At 44.2% G+C, this 20,102-nt stretch overlaps 1 protein-coding gene and 1 pseudogene across 20 annotated transcripts in view; one reads left to right on the top strand and one right to left on the bottom strand.

The window, feature by feature from the left end:
• The window catches only part of LOC105480065 (supervillin), a 272,318-nt gene that overhangs the window by 112,894 nt on the left and 139,322 nt on the right, over window positions 1-20,102 (bottom strand). The gene's annotated exons all lie outside the window — the stretch shown is intronic.
• On the top strand, window positions 1,100-1,175 carry LOC112426403 (small nucleolar RNA SNORD115; annotated as a pseudogene).

Raw genomic sequence — 20,102 nt, 5'->3', positions numbered from 1 at the left:
CTAAAGAGAAGTAAAAGCAACTATTTAAGTTGCCTTTAGACGGGCATGCAAACCTGCTTTAGGAGAAGGGGTAAAACCGTGTGCCTGGGAGAGGCTGAGGGAGGTCACTGTCACAGCATGTCATGGAACATGGTCATCTCATGGTATACTTCACACCATGCCACGGTACACATGACATCGGGCCATGGTACATGCCATGCTGTGTCATGGTACATGGGTGGTGGCTGGAGGAGACCTGAAGGATCTATGAGTGAGCCATTGTGATGCTGACACCCCACAGTGGTGTCACTGGAACAAGCGAATCAGGTCCGGGCGGACCCTGGGAAGACTGGAGCCGAAGGGGCCTTTCTGATCACCTGGTCTTCATGTAGTGAAATGTTAGGTGACTCCTATAGAATACTCAAGGTCACAAAGCTTGTGGCGTGGAAGTGCCAGGCTGAAAATCCACATGCTCTGACTCTCCCCAGGACAATTCCCACATCCCTGATCAGCCTGAATACAAGAGAACCAGGGCCATTGCTGTAAACTTGTCCTGGATTGAGGTCATAGGGCCTCCCAGCCCTGGCCCGCAGGGATGTTGCCGGTAAAGGGGCCAGCCTGACCCCAGAAGGAGATGTCAGGCCAGTTGCAGTTGTCTTTCATAAACCTTATATGGTTTCTAAGTATGATCCCAAAGACATTGCTCGAAACCAGGGGTGCCCCAAGATATGAGTAACTAGGGCATAGCTAAGGCTGTAAGGCTCAGAGAGAAGTCAGTGTCCCTGTGGGGTGTGGGTGTTGTGTATAAAAAGAAGCAATTGATTATGATTTTTCCTTTTCTTCCTAATTCTCCCACCATATTGGAGAGGAATAAGATGTGGACATGGCTACTTTGAAGTGTGTAGGAAGCAATGACTCATTAACTCTATTTCTAAAAATGCACACAAGGAAAGTGCTATGAATGAACTCAAGGGGGTTTACCATTTGTATACCAATACCACCCAATTGTCTGGCACTGAAGATGTGGCATCCAGTCCACTTTACCACCAGTGTTTAAGGAAACCATCTCTGTTAAGCATATTTGATCTAAGTGTGCATATGCATATGAGTGCCACGGGCTGGGCCAATGATGAGTTATTATCTTGACGAGAAATGATGACGTAAAAATCAAGCTTAGTTGGATTACGCTGAGGCCAGGCCTAGGTAACAATTGTGAGACAAGAAGTTTGGATTTCTTAGTTTCCTTCTATGGAGATTTTATTTCGGGATTCTGGCAATGAAATAGTTCTGTGAAACTTGTGCACACTTCTATCTGTGTGCTTCTGAGTAAACTATAAATTCTGATTCTTTAAGTGTTTAAGTTTCCTATAGTTCCTAATTTTCTTGGCTATTTGGCACTAAGACCCTTGCTCTCTTTCTCTCACTGGATGATTTAGTAAGACCCTACTGGTGCTATTCTATTGAGTGGAGGAGACAGGCTGCCTTTGCCAGCTGAAAAATTCCATATAGATCATTGAACTAGTGAAGACTGAGCTCTACAATAATTAGAATTATTCATTCAGACAACATGAATATCATGATAGGGTTTTCTCAATAACTGACTGGCACATGTGATGCAATCCTCATGAGAAAATCCTCACTTTTTACCTAGGATTGATTTTTTTGAGGGTTGAGAAATGTAACACATTGCAATTTTCCTCAATGCATTATAGTCATTGATGTCTAAATACAGACAAAATTTTCTAAAATATTAGTATAGTATTCTACCTGTGCTAGGATATGTTTTGATCACTGACGAATCTTTATGACTGAAGTACCCTTGCAATTGGGGTAAAAATGTGAGTTACAATAATATGTGTTTTCCCATGAAACTTGAAATTGGATAAATTGATGAGCAATCTGGTACCTGACTTTCCTCTCCCGAGTACGTTTGGCTTCATTTCTGTTACGATGAAAGTGTGTGCTGTGAATGATGTCAATGGTAAATAGGACCTTTATGGACACTCATATGAATGACAATAAGGGCCATTCCTTCGGGCAACATGATTACCCTTGTGTACTCTCCTTCTCAATGAGCGACTAGCATACTTGATGGAATCTACAAGAGGGAAACTTGGTTTTTTTTTTTTTTTTTTTTTTTTTGAGACGGAGTCTTGCTCTGTCACCCAGGCTGGAGTGCAGGGGCCGGATCTCAGCTCACTGCAAGCTCCGCCTCCCGGGTTTACGCCATTCTCCTGCCTCAGCCTCCCGAGTAGCTGGGACTACAGGCGCCCGCCACCGCGCCCGGCTAGTTTTTTGTATTTTTTTTTAGTAGAGACGGGGTTTCACCGTGTTAGCCAGGATGGTCTCGATCTCCTGACCTCGTGATCCGCCCGCCTCGGCCTCCCAAAGTGCTGGGATTACAGGCTTGAGCCACCGCGCCCGGCCTGGTTTTTTACTAAAATTGCATGGATATCATGTTGACAAGATTTGTGATTATTGGTATCATCTCTAAGAGGTGATATTCATCTGGTCTAAATATAGAAGTTAACCTATTAACATCTAATTTATATGTCAGGTTGCTATGTTTTTATAATGTTTGTGGTTTATTGATGATGACTCACAACATAAAGAATATGGCATTATGGCGACTTGTTCTAATTGTAATATATACATATCCCATCATTTATTAAATTAAATACAATGATGAGTAGTATATCTTTTTCTGTGGCGTGACCGTAGCTCACTGTAGCCTTGAACTCCTGGGCTCAAGCAATTCTCCCACCTCATCCTCCTGAGTCTCTGGAACTACAGGCATGTGCCAATACGCCTGGTTAATTTTTGAATTTTTTGGTAGAGATTGGGTCTCACTATGTTTCCTAGGCTGATCTCCAACTCCTGGCCTCAAGTGATCCTCCTGCCTTGGCTTCACAAAATGCTAGGATTATAGGCACGAGCCACCGCTCCCTGCCAGTAGCATTTCTTTTACTTTTTTTTAACAATGCAAATGATTTTTTTTTTAAGACGGAGTCTTGCTCTGTCACCAGGCTGGAATGCAGTGGCACGATCTAGGCTCACTGCAACCTCCACCTCCCGGGTTCAAGTGATTCTCTTGCCTCAGACTCCCAAGTAGCTGGGATTATAGGCACGCACCACCACGCCCAGCTAATTTTTGTATTTTTAGTAGAGACGGGGTTTCACCGTGTTGACCAGGATGGTCTCAATCTCCTGACCTCATGATCCGCCTGCCTCAGCCTCCCAAAGTGCTGGGATTACAGGCGTGAGCCTCCACGCCTGAGTGCAAATGATTTTTTTATTTCAGTAGTTTTTTGGGTACAGGTGGTTTTGGATTAAACAGATAAGTTCTTTAGTGGTGATTTCTGAGATTTTAGTGCACCCTTACCTAAGCATGTACACTGTACCTAATATGTCGTCTTTTATCCCTCACCCCTCTCCCAACCTTCCCCTTTAGAGTCCCCAAAGTCCATTAGATAACTCTCATGCCTTTGCATCCTCATAGCTTCGCTCCCACTTATAAATGAAAACATATGATATTTGGTTTTCCATTCCTGAGTTACTTCACTTAGAATAATGGTTTCCAGCTCCATCCAGGTTCTTGCAACAGACATTATTTCATTCTTTTTTATGGCTGAGTAGTATTCTACAGTGTATATATACCACATTTTCTTTATCCACTTGTTGGTCTATGGGCACTTAGGTTGGTTCCATATCTTTGCAATTGTGAATTGTGCTGCTATAAATATGAGGATGCATGTGTCTTTTTTATATAATGACTTCTTTTCCTTTGGGTAGATACCCAGTAGTGGGATTGTTGGATTAAATAGTAGTTTTACTTTTGGTTCCTTAAGGAATACACCAACAACAAACTATCTAAAAAGAAATTAAGAAATCAATCCCATTCATAATTGTATCAAAAAAATAGTTGTAAATTTAACCAAGATGAAAGATCTGTATACTGAAAACTATAAAACATTGATGAAAGAAATTATAGATGACTCAAATAAATGGGTCCATGAATTGGAATAATTAATATTGGTAAAATTAATAGACCCATTTGTGTATACATTTATAAATGTGTATTTGTGTATACATTTATACATGTATAAAATGGGAATTAGTCTACCTGGGGTGCATATAGAAGACTGGGTAAATAAATTACACAAGCAAACCAGGGTTGAAACTCCATTACTGATTTGAAAAATTTTAAATATTATATTAGAGATGCACACACACCTAATCAGAATGACAGGAAATAGACCAAGACATTAATTCTCTCACAACTCAGAGATAACTCTGTTGATGTCTTCTCCTAAGTAACTTCTCTGTTTTCCAAAGTATCCACCGTATGCACGATTTCCTTCTGTAATTGCAAAACAATTAAACACAAATGAAGATGAAGGCAATAAGACCTCTTAAATCCCCAAAGCTTAGACATAGGCTAAAAATCCAGGAGAAAATCCTGGCGTGAATGAATGGCGCCTATGGCCCTATGGCACAAAATCAGCCTGCTCACTTCTTCCAGCAGATGCATATTCTTGGCTCTAAATTGAGGAGTTGACCTAGACGGTCACCAAGATCCTTGACAACAGGCGCCAGTGTTGCTTAACTTTGACAGTAGGTGTGCACAGAAGAACCTCGCCCTGCCTAATAACATTGAATTCACCTATTAAATCCCCTTCATAAACGTTTTTCTTTATTACCAATCATACCTTTCCTGCTCAAAAGCCTTTATTGTCTCCTAACTAAAGGATTATAAAAACTGGAGAGACAGCACGTGACGCACACTTCCGGGTGCATTTCTAGCACAGAGCCCGGCTCAGAACAAGTGAACTATCAATACTGGTTGAATGGATCAATCAATCAAACGAGCAGGCAAGCTCTGAAATTACTTCTATCCTTAAATTTCTCCCATTCTTAGCCAACCTCATTTCGTGAATAGTTGCAGAGAGGAAAAGTATTAATTCTCTTTCCTCAGCTTGAGACTCTTACTTAAAGTCTTCTTATCTTTCCTAAAATCTGAAGCCGTGATATGAAACAGAAATATTTGCATGTAGGGAGAATCAGGGAGAACATGCTAAAGATTCGCTGGGGAAACTGGAAGTATCTTATTATTCTCTATTTCATCTATTTCATTACTATGTGTATTCCTAGTTTTCTTCAGAAAAATGTGTTCATCTGAGTTCCTGGGCATCTAACAGGATTTCTGAGTTACGTAAAGGTAAAAACAGGGATAATGGGCCAGGCGCAGTGGCAGGCAGATCAGGAGGTCAGGAGATCGAGACCATCCTGGCTAACATGGTGAAACCCCATCTCTACTAAAAATACAAAAAAAAATAGCTAGGCATGGTGGCGTGCGCCTGTAGTCCCAGCTACTCCAGAGGTTGAGGGTGGAGAACGGCGAGAACCCGGGAGGTGGAGGTTGCAGTGAGCCGAGATCACACCATTGCACTCCAGCCTGGGCAACAGAGTGAGACTCCATCTCAAACCAAACCAAATCAAACCAAAAAAAAAAAAAAAAAAAAAAAAAGACAAACCAGGGACAATGATTCCTGCAGTCCAACTATTGACAATGTCTCAGTATGAGTCCAGGTGAGAAGTGTCACCTCCCAAATTGACAAGGTCAAAAGATAAGGCATTAGATGACAGTCACGGTATTAAACCTTCAGGTATTAATACCTTCACGGTATTAAACGCAGGTCACAGCATCAGCTCAGACTACAGGTAGGCTATTTGGGGAGCCAGACCCTGTCACTTGTTCTGGCTGATGATCCGCAAGAACCTCTGCAACGCTGTCCTTTGGGGCAACTCTCCTTTGGGGGCCATCATCCTGGGGGAGAAAATGAGGGCAAAGCCAAGGAAAAGGGAAGTAGCCAGCACCTCCACTGCAGCCAGCCATTTCCCACCAGGGCTGAACAGGATGGTGCCTGTAACCTGCCCTGGCTCATTGCTGGAGGCGGTGGATGCAAGGCTGAGGGTCCTGGAGTATTTAACTGCTTTAGTCTTCTCAGTGCCTGCTGGGGAGATCCTATGACTTATCCTCATATGCAGATGAGAAAACCAGGATAGCGCGTGACCTAGGATAGGTACATCAAGCCTAAACCAACAATTTAAAATACATCCCTGAAGGCAAAACAGGGCCTGGTGGTGGCTTATGCCTGTAATCTCAGCACTTTGAGAGGCCAAGTCAGGAGGATCGCTTGAAGCCAGGAGTTCAAGAGCAGCCTGGGCAACAAAGTGAGACTCCGTTTCTATAAAAAATTAAAAAAAAAAAAAAAAGTTAGCTGGGCATGGTGGCACACGCCTGCAATCCCTACTTGTAATCAGCTACTTGTGAGGCTGAAGTGGAAGGATAGTTTGAGCTCTGGAGGCCAAAGCTGCAGTGAGCTATGACCACGCCACTGTACTCCTCCAGTGTGGGCAACAGATTAAGACTCTGTCTCTAAAAAAATTTTTTTTAATAAAGGCAAAACAGCCATTCTCTGGCCAGCCACAATAAAATCAAAGAGGGAAATAGGACGGTGAGGTCAGGATAAAATGAGAGAACACATACAGAAGCACTCTGAAAATGGACTGCATTATTTAATCCACACAAGGAATCTGTATCAAAAAGAGATTCAGGTGCACTACACGCTCCTCCAGAGGTCCGTATGATGTCACCTCATGTCACCTTGTTGTGCTTACTGAACATCAATGAAAGCACTCTCAGTCTACAGAAACATGAGTTGGAATGAATGAATTCACTAATTAATGTATGTATGTATTTTTTTTATTTGAGACAGAGTCTGGCTCTGTTGCCCAGGCTAGAGTGCAGTGGCACAAACACAGCTCACTGCAGCCTCAACCTCCTGGGCTCAACCCATCCTCCTACCTCAGCCTCTTGAGTAGCTGGGACCATGCCCAGCTATTTTTTGAAGTTTGTAGACATGGGATCTTGCCATGTTGCCCAGGCTGGTCTCAAACTCCTGACTTCAACTGATTCTTCCACCTTGGCCTCTCCAAGTGCTGGCATTACAGACGTGAGCCACCAAGCCAACCATGAGCTGGAATTTAAATGGACAGTACAGGGGAGTGTGATACTACGACTAGCAGTTGTCTGAATACATACTGACGTGACTTACCAATACATTTCCAAAATTAAGAAGTGCTATGGAAATGATTTTAATGAAATCTACTATAAGCTACTAATGATGATGGCTGGAGTGAAATTCCAAAGTGAAGAACGTATTTTTATAGACCAGTAAAGGAGCATTTTGTATGCTAGCAACGGCCATAAATGGTATTCTCATCTTCTTTGGTGGATTTTCTTTATGTGTGCAGATCCTTAATCTGAGGCAGAACTGCCTGACCTGAGAAAACTGCCCCTGGGAAAAGCCCACTTAGGCCCTTTCATTTCCCTTTGATCACATCTCACCGGTCAGTCAGACTTCCCAGATTTCTCATTTTAGTCTAATTCTCCTCCTATGTGCACTGTGAGATGCTCTGTGAATTTTGGTTAGTGGTAATATTTTGGACAAGCCTGCAAATAAAATGCTGCGTTACATCACTGCGTAAGGTAATTTAAAACAGACCACGTAGATAGAGATGAAAAGGCGAAGTACGTTCAATAAGAAATGTTACAAGTCGCAGCTATGTTTTCTTTATCAGATGTGTTGAAAGAAAACTGTGCCAGCCTTTCTGTAATTCAGAAATCTTTTTTTAAAGAAAAGGTTTATTGCAATCACCTAAAAGACTTACTAGTGTCTTTAAAGTAAATGTTCAAAAGAGTAATGTTAACATTTATAATGAAATTATCTCCAATCATTTTAGTTTCTGGTTCATTCCAAATCTATGGCTAATGACTCTTGGAGAGAAAAATCCAGGTACCTCGGAGGAAGAGAGGGTGGTCAGCTGACTGTCAGAAAAGAAAGACATAGGTCTGTTCTGTGTTTAAATTACACACTGAAATATACATACAATGGAATATTATTCAGCCTTAGAAAGGAAGGAAATTCTGACACTTGCTACAATGTAGAGGAACCTTGAAGATGTTATGCTAAGTGAAATAAGCCAGTCACCAAAGGACAAATACTGTACAATCCTACTTATATGAGGCTTCTAGAATGGTCACATACAGAGACAGGAAGTAGAATGGTGGTGATCAGGGGCTGGGCAGAGGGAAAACTGGGGAGCTGTTGAAGAGGTAGAGTTTCAGTTTGGAATGATGAAAAAGTTCTGGAGAGGGATGGAGGTGACGGCTGCACACTCTGTGAGCGAATGCACCTAAATGCCACCGAACTGTTCACTTAAATATGGTCGAATGGTATGTATATTTCAGCACAATATAAAACAAAATGCACACTGAGGGCAAATCATAGCTGAGGTAAAATGCAGGCACATGCTGAGCACCTGGAGAACAGCTCTTGTGAGGGGCACATGGCTGGCCCACCACTCGCAGGAGGCCAGGAGACGCCACGGCCAATTCTGACCTGTTCAAAGCCCCAACCCACAAAGGGCTCTTAAACAATGATGTGATGAATAGACATAAAACTAACTGTTCCCAGGAACAGCAGCTCATGCCTGTAATCCCAGCACTTTGGAAGGCTGAGGCAGGAGGACTGCTTGAGACCAGGAGTTAGAGAACAGCCTGAGCAACATAGCAAGACCCCCATCTTCACCAAAACATTTTTTAAATTAGCTGGGCATGATGGTATGAACCTGTAGCCCCAGCTACTCAGAAGGCTGAGGAAGGAGGATTACTTGAGCCCAGAAATTTGAGGCTGTGGTGAGCTTTGATCATGCTACTGTACTCCAGCCTGGGTGACAGAGTGAGACCCTGTCTCTAATAATAATAATAATAATAACAATAATAATAATAATAGTAAACCTAGGTGTTCACTGTATGAACTCTGTGGCTGCATCCCAGGACATCATGAGGTGCAACGTGCCACACCTTCAGAGCTGCGGGGGCCCACGTCTCTCCTCTCGTGAGAAAAAGACCTCATGCAGAGGGGAAGGGGCTGACTCCGGTACAGTCGTCCAGGGAGGGCGGAGAAGGCTCTGCCAAATGCAGTCATTCCATGCTCACTACTTGATGGTTTTCACATGAACAGAAAGCAGGGAAACACTGAATCATCACAGAGGGGAATTTCTTATGAGTCTAAAAGTCCAGATGGCAGACAAGTGTATAAAAAATGCCTGTTGCTACCCGATAGATCATAGCTGTTCTAAAGCTAGACTTGAATGATTTGAAGGAAAGTTTCAAATAAAGTAATTTCTGGCCCTCCTTGTTCTTGGAAGGGCATCTTAATAAACTAACAATAATGACAAACTCAGCAACAATAATCGGTATCAAAATGCAAGAAAAGCTCATCAACCTGCGATCCCCAACGTCACCCTTGTTTTCCATGGGTTATTTTTTATTTTTTAAGACAGGGTCTGGCTCTGTTGCCCAAGCTGCAGTGCAGTGGCACAATCACAGCTCACTGCAGCCTCGACCTCCTGGGCTCAAGCCAATTCCTCCCACCTCTGCCTCCTGAGTAGCTGGGACTACAGGTACACACCACCACGCCCAGCTAATTTTTGTATTTGTTGGGGATCTTGACATGTTGCCCAGGCAGGTCTCAAACTCCTAGGCTCAAGCAATCCTCCCACCTCGGCCTCCTAGAGTGCTGGAATTGCAGGTGTGAGCTACTGCGCCCGGCCTCCACGGGTTGTATTAACTGGTACCTGAGACCTACCAGGCTCTCAGAACAAGTTCCCAGCCCTTTGCTGATTGATACGGGGCGGAGGAGGGCGTGTCCATGAGATTTCACACGTTCATGATTGACTTTCTTCATGGTCATATTATTGCACCAGGAAAGCAGATCCTGTGCTCACAGTGCAGGTGCCATGGGGAGGTCATGACACAGAACAAGTCAAAGGCACATTCCACACTGTCTGCTGAAATGACTCAAGACACATTTACGCTTATGCATGGGTGTAACATCTGATTAAGCAAAAGATATCAAACTTGGGTGGCCCTCAGACCATGTGCGGTGCTTGTTTAAAATGAAAGACCCCTCACCCCAGATGATTAGGATACGCCCACAGAGTTAGAAAACCATGAATACAAGCCACTGATGATATAAAGCCCAGGAAGAAGCAGGGAAACAGCATAATCAGATGGGGTGAGTGTGATGAAGGAAGGCTTCCTGGAGGAGGAGGCTGGAGAGCTTATTTGTGGAGGAGACGATGGCAATAGGTGAATGGGAAGGCCAAGGGCCCTCACCTCTGTGCCAGGAAGAAGAGCAGACAGCGTGGGAGCTGGAACTGGGAAGAGGCCTAAGGAGGGCATGGGCTTAAATGGTCCCATCCCTCTGTATGGTAAATGCACCTGACAGCAATCACTTAGGCACACGCTGAGAATGGCCCTGTATGGCGGAGGCACCCGCATGGGGTTCAGGGTTCCAAGCTAAGGAATCCAGGAGAAGCCAATTGGAGATTCATTCCTTATCTATGAGGAACATCCGAGCAGTTTCCCTGCCCCGCCCTCGCCACTGCATGCACAGGGGATCAGGGCTGTTTGTTTTGGGGTATGTGGAGGCTGCCAGGTGGAGATTGTCGGGGGAGGTGCCAAGTGGACATGCTATTGCCATATCAACTGCACGCCCTTGAAAGCTGTTGCGGTTCTCCTGCTCACCCCACTGCCACTGGACTCTCCCCTGTATGCAATCCCCCAACAGAACCCCATGTCTCATTCACTGGCTCCAGGTCTCTTCTTCCACCTCTTGAACCTGCTGCCTTCCCGTGGAGTTGACAGGGTTCGGCATGACACCCACCCACATTCAGACGGAACGTGCCGTGGGCCCAGCCAGGGCATTCTGAGGTGGGAAGGGAGGCCGTGGACAGCCCGCGAAGAAGCATCAGAGCCATCCCTGAAGCCCACGTGGAAAAAGAAAATTCAAACACTTGTCACACCCAGACATCAAGCTGGAATACATCATGCTGCTTGGTCTTCAGGTGGTGAGAAAATACATTAAAAAAACAGACAGCGTCTTGCTCCATCACCCAGGCTAGAGTGCAGTGCTACAATCACAGCTCACTGAAGCCTCGACTTCAGGTCCCAGCAATCTTCCCCCCTCAGCCTCCCAAGTAGCTGGGAGTATAATATTCTTCTTCCTCTTCTTCCTCTTCTTCCTCCTCTTCCTCCTCTTCCCCTTCCCCTCCCTTCCCTTTCTTCTTTTCCTTCTCCTTCTCCTTCTCCTTCTCCTTCTTCTTTTGAGACAGAGTCTCCCTCTGTTGACCAGGCTGTAGTGCAATGGCATGATCACAGCACATTGCAACTTTGATCTCCCGAGCCCAGACCCTCCCACCTCAGCTGGGACCACGGGCGTGTGCCACTACACCTGGCTAATTTTTATAGAGACAGAGTTTCACCATGTTGCCTAGGCTGATCTTGAATTCCTGGGCTCAAGTGATCTGCCTGCCTTGGCCTCCCAAAGTGCAAATATTACAGGAGTGTGTCACCATGCCCAGTTTATTCTTTATAGAGACAGGGCCTTCAAGAATCCTTCCACCTCATTCTCCCAAAGTGCCGAGATTACAGGCATGAGCCACCACGCCAGCCAAACTATTTTTTTAACAAGAGGAGAAAAGTGAATGTGCGCTTTCCCTGAACAGCAAGCAGCAGATATAAGCAGTGAAAAGAAGACAAGGACACTGCTCCATGCTCAAAAGAGACACCAGCAGAGCTGAGCCAGCAGCACCTCAGATGTCATTTCCCAACTGTGCTAAAAGTCCACACATACACACACAGACACACACACAGACACACACACACAGACACACACACAGACACACAGACACACACACACACAGACACACACACGCTCTGAATCTGACTCCAGCAGTAAGAGCTGTCCCTGTTCTCATGCAGCAGCTTATGAGCCCTGCTGACCCAAGGTCTCTGGAGGGAGAGGAGAACTGAAGCCGGGTCCCGAGCAGTCAGGAGTCAGCGTGAGCCGCGGTTCGCGTCTGTCTTCCCTGCAGGCTGTCCGACGCCTCAGCTCGATGAATGAGAAGCCGCTTAGACAAGGGATGTGAGCCTGAGCGCTCTGAGCGTGGTCACTGCCGCATCCTGAACACAAGTTCCTCCAGGTGTTCGTTTGCCTCACTTGCAGCTTTGGTCCATGAACCATAACCCATGGAACCTGAGGCATCTGCACGAGCATTTCAGTGCAGGAAAGCGTCATCTTCACTAACTTTCAGCTACTGCAGCAAGTTTGGAAGAAACTCAAAAGAGAAAAGATGGATTCAGCCTTAAAGGTTCCGTTGGGAAATGGTCCCTGTGGATGCTCGGCTGTGGCTGTTAACCCCACACACTCATTAAACAGCTTTACTGAAGAGAACACAAAGGAGGTGGGAGAGGTAATGGAGTGCATTCAGTCTACTCTACATTTTTATTTTAGTTTTTAATTGACAAATAATAAATGTACATTTTTATGGGATACATAATGATGTTTGAATACATTTAATATACAGTGATCACAGATTCACTAGTGGTCACTAGTGATCGCCCACTAAGCCCTAGATACATGAGCTCTACCATTCTGTCCTTGGGGAAGTCACCTTCCCAGTGCAAGTGACTTATCCACTTAGCTCACTTGTGGCAGCCCTGGAACACAGGTCCTCTGGCTCCTAAAACTCTGCTGTTTCCATTGTACCACCTTATTATCTAGTGGTATTTCCTTCCTACTACACACATGACCTCACCATTCAAAAAAGTTTACTATAAAACATAAGATTCTGAGAGTCTGTAAAACATCTTGCATTAAAAGGAAAACATTCCACATTTCCTGACATGGAATACTATGCAGTCATAAAAAGGAATGAAACTGTGTCCGCTGCAGGGACATGGATGAAGCAGGAGGCTGCCATCCTTGGCAAACTAATGCAGGAACAGAAAAACCAAATATTGCATGTTCTCACTTATAAGTGGGAGCTAAACGATGAGAACACATAGACACATAGAGGGGAACAACACACACTGGGGCCTTTTGGAGGATGGAGGGTGGGAGGAGGGAGAGGATTATGAAAAATAACTAACAGGTACAAAGCTTAGTACCTGGGTGATGAAATAATCTGTACATCAAACCCCGTAACACATGTTTACCTGTATAACAAATCTGCACATGTACTGCTGAACTTAAAAGTTAAAAAAACATTTCCTGATAAAGTCCATATTCTAGAATCAGCCCTGATACAGGACTGAACAGCACAAGCTAAGCAGTGAAGAAAGCCCCATACCATTCTGTCCTTCGGGCAGTCACCTCCTCCTATAAACCTCCTGTTTTCCAACCAACCCATAAAGTATGCCTGCCAAGGAGAGGGCATATTCCTGTCATCGCGGAGCACTGTCATTAATAGAACAGTACTAGGCCATGTCCCAAGGGCTCGGGTTCTCCGGCTTCATACAGGACACAAGCTCACTGCCACCGCCTCTGCCAGCCAGTCCCCAGCTGCCATTCTCCACAGTCTGCCTAATAAGGCAATCTGCAGGTTGACTGGTGGCTTACAGGTCACCACGGCAAAATGCACACTCTGGGCTTGAAGCAAAGGGAGAGGCTACCTTTTGGCAGACAAAGGGTTACCCTGTGCCAAAAACTCTTCCAAGGCTGCACTGGGACTCCATTTACACAATAATAGAAACTTGTCACTGCAGCTGGCCAGACTCCAGCCACAGGGTCCAGCTTACAGAGCTGAAGAAAGCTGAACTGCGGCAGTGGCCTGGAGCTTGCTCAGCCTTTACACGGAAACTTCTCTTTGCCTTCTCCCAACCTCATCAGAGGACTCCCGGAAAGTCCATCTTGCAGGAACTTATGCGGCATATATTCAATTCCCTGAGACTCCCTCACTTCAAAATAGCAACCTGCAAAGAGACTGCATATCCCAGATGCTTAAAAAGGAGCCATAGGTCAGGGAACAATTCTCAGCATTCCAGAAAATCATTACACGCCAGCGAAAAGTGGACGTCTGTATTTCCAACTATGGAGGCGGAGTTGTTGGTCAAGTCATGCCTGATAACAAACGTTCATTATTTTTAATTCTATGAAGGTCTGGGCTCAGACACTCTCCCAGCCCTGGCCCCTGCGCTGTACTATGCATATAAAGAAAAGAACAGATCTCTGGTGATTTATTGCAGCACATTCATCATTGCACAGATTTCCTTCAGCTTTTAGCCACGGGGCCCCTTTGTCATTCAGAAGGTATCCCACCCACTGGCTCACCAGAATTTAATATGTCCCAACGGAGTTTTGAATACTACCAGCATTTCAACAGCGGACTGGAGCTGCTGAACCACAGCAATATTAGGAAGGGGGTCAGGGAGCATGTGATAGCAATACCGTGGAGGGTAATAGTCACCAAACCACTAGTTCAGAGTCCTGCGCCTAGTCAAATCTAGCACAGCTGAAACGTGTGCTGGTGGCAAACAGAGATGCATCTGACGCTTCATGCCTTCGCTCTGCCCTTTGCGCTGGTGTCCAGTGTGGTCTCTCTTCATGTTAGGACAGTTCCTGTGCAGCTTCGCGGACACCCACAGTAAACATACAGCACCCATTCATTCTCTGCTTCTCTGGGGAATGGAGTTTGAGATGTCTGAAACAAGACTTATGAAAAATGCTTGCCTATTAAGGGATATTATGTTGGGGATGTAAATAGCGGATTGATTTTTAGTTTACACTAATCCAGCATTTACCAAATCAAAATAGTCCCTAAGGAATTCTCTAATAGAGTGTGAAAGGAAAATAGAATCTTAGGAACTCCAAACTCACTATGCCAAAGGGAAAATTAAGCTTAGGAACCAAGTCACACAAAAACTGCCTTCCTTTTGTTCCCAAAAAGATAGCTGTGACCTCACAGGCTTATGGTACCTTATGTAAAATGTAGATTTACTGTGCAAGAGGCAAACACGTAACTGACTTCCCCCTCCTTTGTTTTCACATGTAAAATGTAGATTCACGGAATGCTCATCAGAGCCTCACAAGAATGTGACCACTTGCCTCACTGCCTACCTCCCCCACCGCACCTTTTTTTCCTTGTCCTTTAAATACTGAAGTCCTCAAACCCAAACCCAGTTTGGAAAAAGCACAGGACATTGATCCCACTGGGACTTGTGTCCCCTTTTCCCCAGGCACATCCTGAATGTTAGCAAAATAAACCTTTAAGTCGATTGAGATGCTTCAGTGACTTTTCGGTTCACAAGAGGTTATCAGAAACTCCTGTCTAGATATTCATGGCAAAGGGAAAAAAAACAAGGATGTGAGACACTCGACACCAAAAGCCTGTCCTCCAGCTCTGTGGAAAGCAGTGTTGGGAAACGGAGTTTCAAAAAGTAACACCAACCCCATGGCCCCCTGTCACATCGTCGCCTGCACAGCCTTGACCCTGAAGCACTCAGCTCACACTCACCTTTGTCTCCTCTAACTTAGGCAAAGGAGGAGGATCTACAGCTGGCCAACAGTGTGGCTGGAATCTGGAGGGGAGGAGAGTGGCTCTGGGCCCATTGTGACCCCCAGAAACTGTGGGGACTTCACCAGTCCTCTTTCATGTCCCCTGCAGCGTGCAGCCACGGAACAGGCTGGCATTTGTTTATTTTAATGACACGCAGCTAATTTCCTACTGTTTAAGGCCAAGTTAGATGGCACTGAAGCACCACCGTATTCCCCCTTTCCTCTTCAGCTGCCGGCTTTGGGGGCTGTTTGAGTCCTAAATAGAACTTCCACCCAGAGACCAGGCAAGTAAAGAAAAGGAGGTGAGACAATTTAGCTACTGACTCTTGCAGCAAGCTCTGTCAATCAAGACTCCGGAAAGAGGGGGTCTGGAGCTGCTGAGAGACCTGGATCTACCTGGATGCTCTTATATGGCCAAACCTCAGAACCTCAGGAACTGCAAACTGAAGATGGTAATAAAAGAATACATTAACTTCCCATATAATAGGCAATGTCTACTGAACTAATATTAAGTTTGTTCTCATTAAAAATAATGTTGTTGGCCGGGCGCAGTGGCTCATGCCTGTAATCCCAGCACTTTGGGAGGCCAAGGTGGGTGGATCACGAGGTCAGGAGTGAAGACCAGCCTGGCCAAGACGGCAAAATCCCTTCTCTACTAAAAATACAAAAAAGTAGCCGGATGTGGTGCCATGTACCTGCAATCCCAGCTACTCGGGAGGCTGAGGCAGAGAATTGCTTGAACCTGGGAGGCGGAGGCTGCAGTGAGCCGAGATCGCGCCACTGAACTCCAGCCTTGGCAACAGAATGAGACTCCGTCTCAAAAAAAGAAAAAAGTGTTCTAAAGGAAAATTCCTCCCCTCCAGCCCCTGGGACTCTCTCCTTAATAATAAAGATATTACCAGACCTCCTGTCCTATGGCTCCCATGTTAAGTAAGGCTGCCCAACAGGTTCCCAGCACAAAAGAGCTATTCACATGCTTGATAGTACTGAGCCAGCCCCTGACACTCAGCCTCGACGGTATATATTTAGTCACTGTCTATGAAGCAGAACTAGAACCACTGCATTTTCCCCCGACATTAAAACGGTGTCAACCGTGCAGACAGAACGAGAGATTTTTATCAGATCTTTTCCTGTTCTGAAGAAAAAAAGAGTATTTGTTCACTTTAACATGTACTTTACACCTTCTGGCTAGTAGATCACATATGCCATCTGGTTGGGTGGCAGAAAGTGATCATAAAATGATGAAAGATTCAATCATCATTTGCAACCTATTTATATGTTTTATTTTTAAGCACATTATCAGGCTGTATTTACGGATATTATTTTTAACCCGGACACATGCTTGTGTGAAGCTTGAAATATGCTGACATAGCTTTAAACCTCATCCTGCAGTGCTGATTTAACTTAGTCACAGTTATCCACATCTAAGAGTATCAGTTGAACTACTAACCCCTCTTTGAAAAAACTTAAAAAACTTGATTCCTGAACTGCACCATACCGCCCCCTGGTGGCAGAAAAGAATCGATGCATTTCCCAAAGCCAATTTTACGAAACACTCCAAATAGAAACCCTGAAGCAAGGACATCTTTGTTTCAAGTAGTTTTAATATCTCCAAGACATGCAATAAATTAATGTTAGCAAATTATTTCATTCATTCACTCAACAAATATTTATGGAGCACCCGAGAGGCCAAGCCCGGTTCTGGGGCTGTGGATCACAGGAGCTTATGTTCTAGTAATAATCAAATAAAGAATAATGTTTCACACGCTTATCGGCCTTCTCTTTTAATATACATGACGTGAAATGTGTTTACATGCGTGAAATCTCAAATCCTCTGGGAACACCTGTGCTTCTGCATTGCTGGTTTCTCTCTTCAGCACCTTGGCTGTCATTCTCACCTTGACCTCCCAGGCAGGTCCAGAACTTTCCACTCCTTGCCCTCAAGAAGAATCTGTTGAATAAAATGACTGTGGACCATGGCATCGAAACCCAGGGAATCCAAACTAACAGGCTTTATTGTCAGCTGTATAAAAGGGCTTTTGCTGTTTTCAATTGTCTGTATTATAAGCTAATATATTGACAGTTATTAAAGTGAAGCAGTCTTGTAAAAAAGTAATAGCTCGCTCTATAAAACCTGATGCAATCCTGTGCCATAGTAAAAATTCTGTATGTAAACATTGCAACTGTGTGAACAGTTTATTCAGAACCTCACCTCTGACAAAGCAATAATAACTCCCCGATTCTCCTCCTCTGCACCCTCCACCTTTTTAAAAAACTGACAGCCTAAGAACTATCATGTTCCTAAGTATGCGAGTCCTTCCAGCACATTAGGTGCTAGAGAATATACCAGGGCAGCAGACAGAACTCATGCCAGCTTATGTCATTGGCCTTGCTGCATGAAGCTCCATGCTGCGAAGGGATCTTAGCACACGTGGGGAGATCCAAGTGCTCTGGGTGAGGGCTGATGCCTGTTCCTGGCTCAGGAGGCAGATGAGCAAAGAGCCTGCCAGGCATTTACCACTGCTAGTACCTTATATGGTCCTGGGTAATGCTCATGAGACATAAAGAGGTTTCTCTGGGCTGGGTGCCGTGGCTGATGCCTGTAATCCCAGCACTTTGGGAGGCTGAGGCAGACGGATCACTTGAGGTCAGGAGTTCGAGACCAGCCTGGCTAACATAGCGAAACCACATCTCTGCTAAGAATACAAACAATTAGCTGGGAATGGTGGTGTACGCCTATAATCCCAGCTGCTTGGGAGGCTGAGTTGGAAGAATTGCTTGAACCTGGGAGGTGGAGGTTGCAGTGAGCCAAGATGGTGCCACTGCATTCCAGCCTGGGCAACAGAGTGAGACTCTTTCTCAAAAAAAGAAAGAAAAAAGGAGATTTCTCTGAAACAACGTCACCGTTTTTAAGCATCTAAGTGTAATATTTGCATATTCTACTTTCCAACAGGTTACCTATTTCTGAATAAGAAAATAAAGCCACTTCGATATTTCACAAGACAAGGGGCAAGAAAAATCTTCTAAAAGCACATAATTTCACAAAAGCTGAATACATATTGGTTTTTCGTTTCTGTTTAAAATTCTACGTAAGTCGCCCAGGTGCTGCTCAGTTTCTTGCAGCTGCAATTCTTCCAGTTAACAGTGAGACCTCCGTAATGGAGGTTTCAATGTCAAGGCATCCACCATTGCACGGTCTCTGACAGTTATGTAGGAAGCGGAGGAGCATTTTGCCAGACCCAATATTTGATCCAAATTAACAGTAAAGTACGCATAAACAATCAATGCTAAAACATGCAAGTGAACTTCGTTAGGTAAAATCTCTTGGCGGGAAAGAAGCCTAGTTGATTTTCAAGCAAAATCTGTGTGACTATAGTTACACTGAGTCTAAACAAAATTCAAATCATTTATCTAAATATTTCCTTCATGATCAAGGCCTAGATTAAAGTTCATTCTAATGACTAATGTTCTATCTCATTCTTTAGGGCTAGTAAAAGGGTAGTGGAAATAAGTTCAATTTCAACTCAGTTTCTAAATTTAAAGGAAAAAAGTCTCTAAAATTCTAATTTATTGAATTGCTGAAGGGAAGTTTTAAACAAAAGCAGGACTTTGGATATTCAAGGTCACATTGAAAGCTATCAAATATGGTGATCCAGGTTTAAATATTACCTTGAAGACTGTGGCCCTAATCTCTGTGCTATGTTTAAAATTTTTTGATAGCAGCCACATTGATATTTATATAGTTAGAGAATACTTGTTTAAAAAGAAAAGAGATTCTGTGATTTTATAGTGAAATCATATTATAACGCAGTACTTCATTAACATTTCACACTACTATAAAAGTACACACAAGACATAGGCTGTCCCACGGTCCCCTGCAGGCTCTGACAGTAGCGGACAGTTGGATGTTAACTGTTAAGTGCCTGAAACTCACTCTTAGACCTTCACATAAAGGATATAGGCTGGGTCACTAAAGATCCCCAAATATTTCAACTGGGGAATCGAGAGCATTTCTCACGCCCCATCTGCCCATCAGGAAGATTCCAGACCAAAGGAAATCCACACATGGGGCCCCCAGTTGCTTACTTGTCAGACTCAAGTCCTTAGAAGCCAAAGATGGTCTTCACTAAAACCTGACCAGAATGGTTATCAAAACCCAAATACACCAAACGCCTTTCCACTCTCTGCCTCCCGGCCTCCTTCTCAGAGCTTGGGCAATTCACCTCTAATTCAAACCTTCTAAGGAAAAGAACTATAGAACTTCCCAAATTGGCAATGTAATATTTTGGACAATGTGACAAAACTTATTAAGAATATTTAACACCATACACATGTTAAGAAATAGTCCATAAATCAATCCTATAATTTTTCAAAAGGACAATAATGTCGTTAAACGGATTGTGCCCAAGCCCTTATCCTTGGAGACTGAGAAATGCCCTTTTATTCTTAATTTACACCCAATTTTAAGAAACTTGACAAAACTACGGAGACGTAAGCAGATCAGTGGTTCTCTGGGGTTGGGAGGGGAGAGAGGAATGCATAGGTGGAACATAGTGGATTTTTAAGGCGATGAAAATACCCTGTAGTGTACTACAGGTTGAATATCCCTAATCAGAAGATCCAAAATTGGTTCAGTTGCAAAATCACCAAGTTTTT

Source organism: Macaca nemestrina, chromosome 9 (genome assembly GCF_043159975.1).
Source record: "Macaca nemestrina isolate mMacNem1 chromosome 9, mMacNem.hap1, whole genome shotgun sequence".
Lineage (NCBI taxonomy): Eukaryota > Metazoa > Chordata > Mammalia > Primates > Cercopithecidae > Macaca > Macaca nemestrina.
The sequence above is the reverse complement of the archived record's forward strand: the minus strand, read 5'-3'. Positions and strand labels throughout refer to the sequence as shown.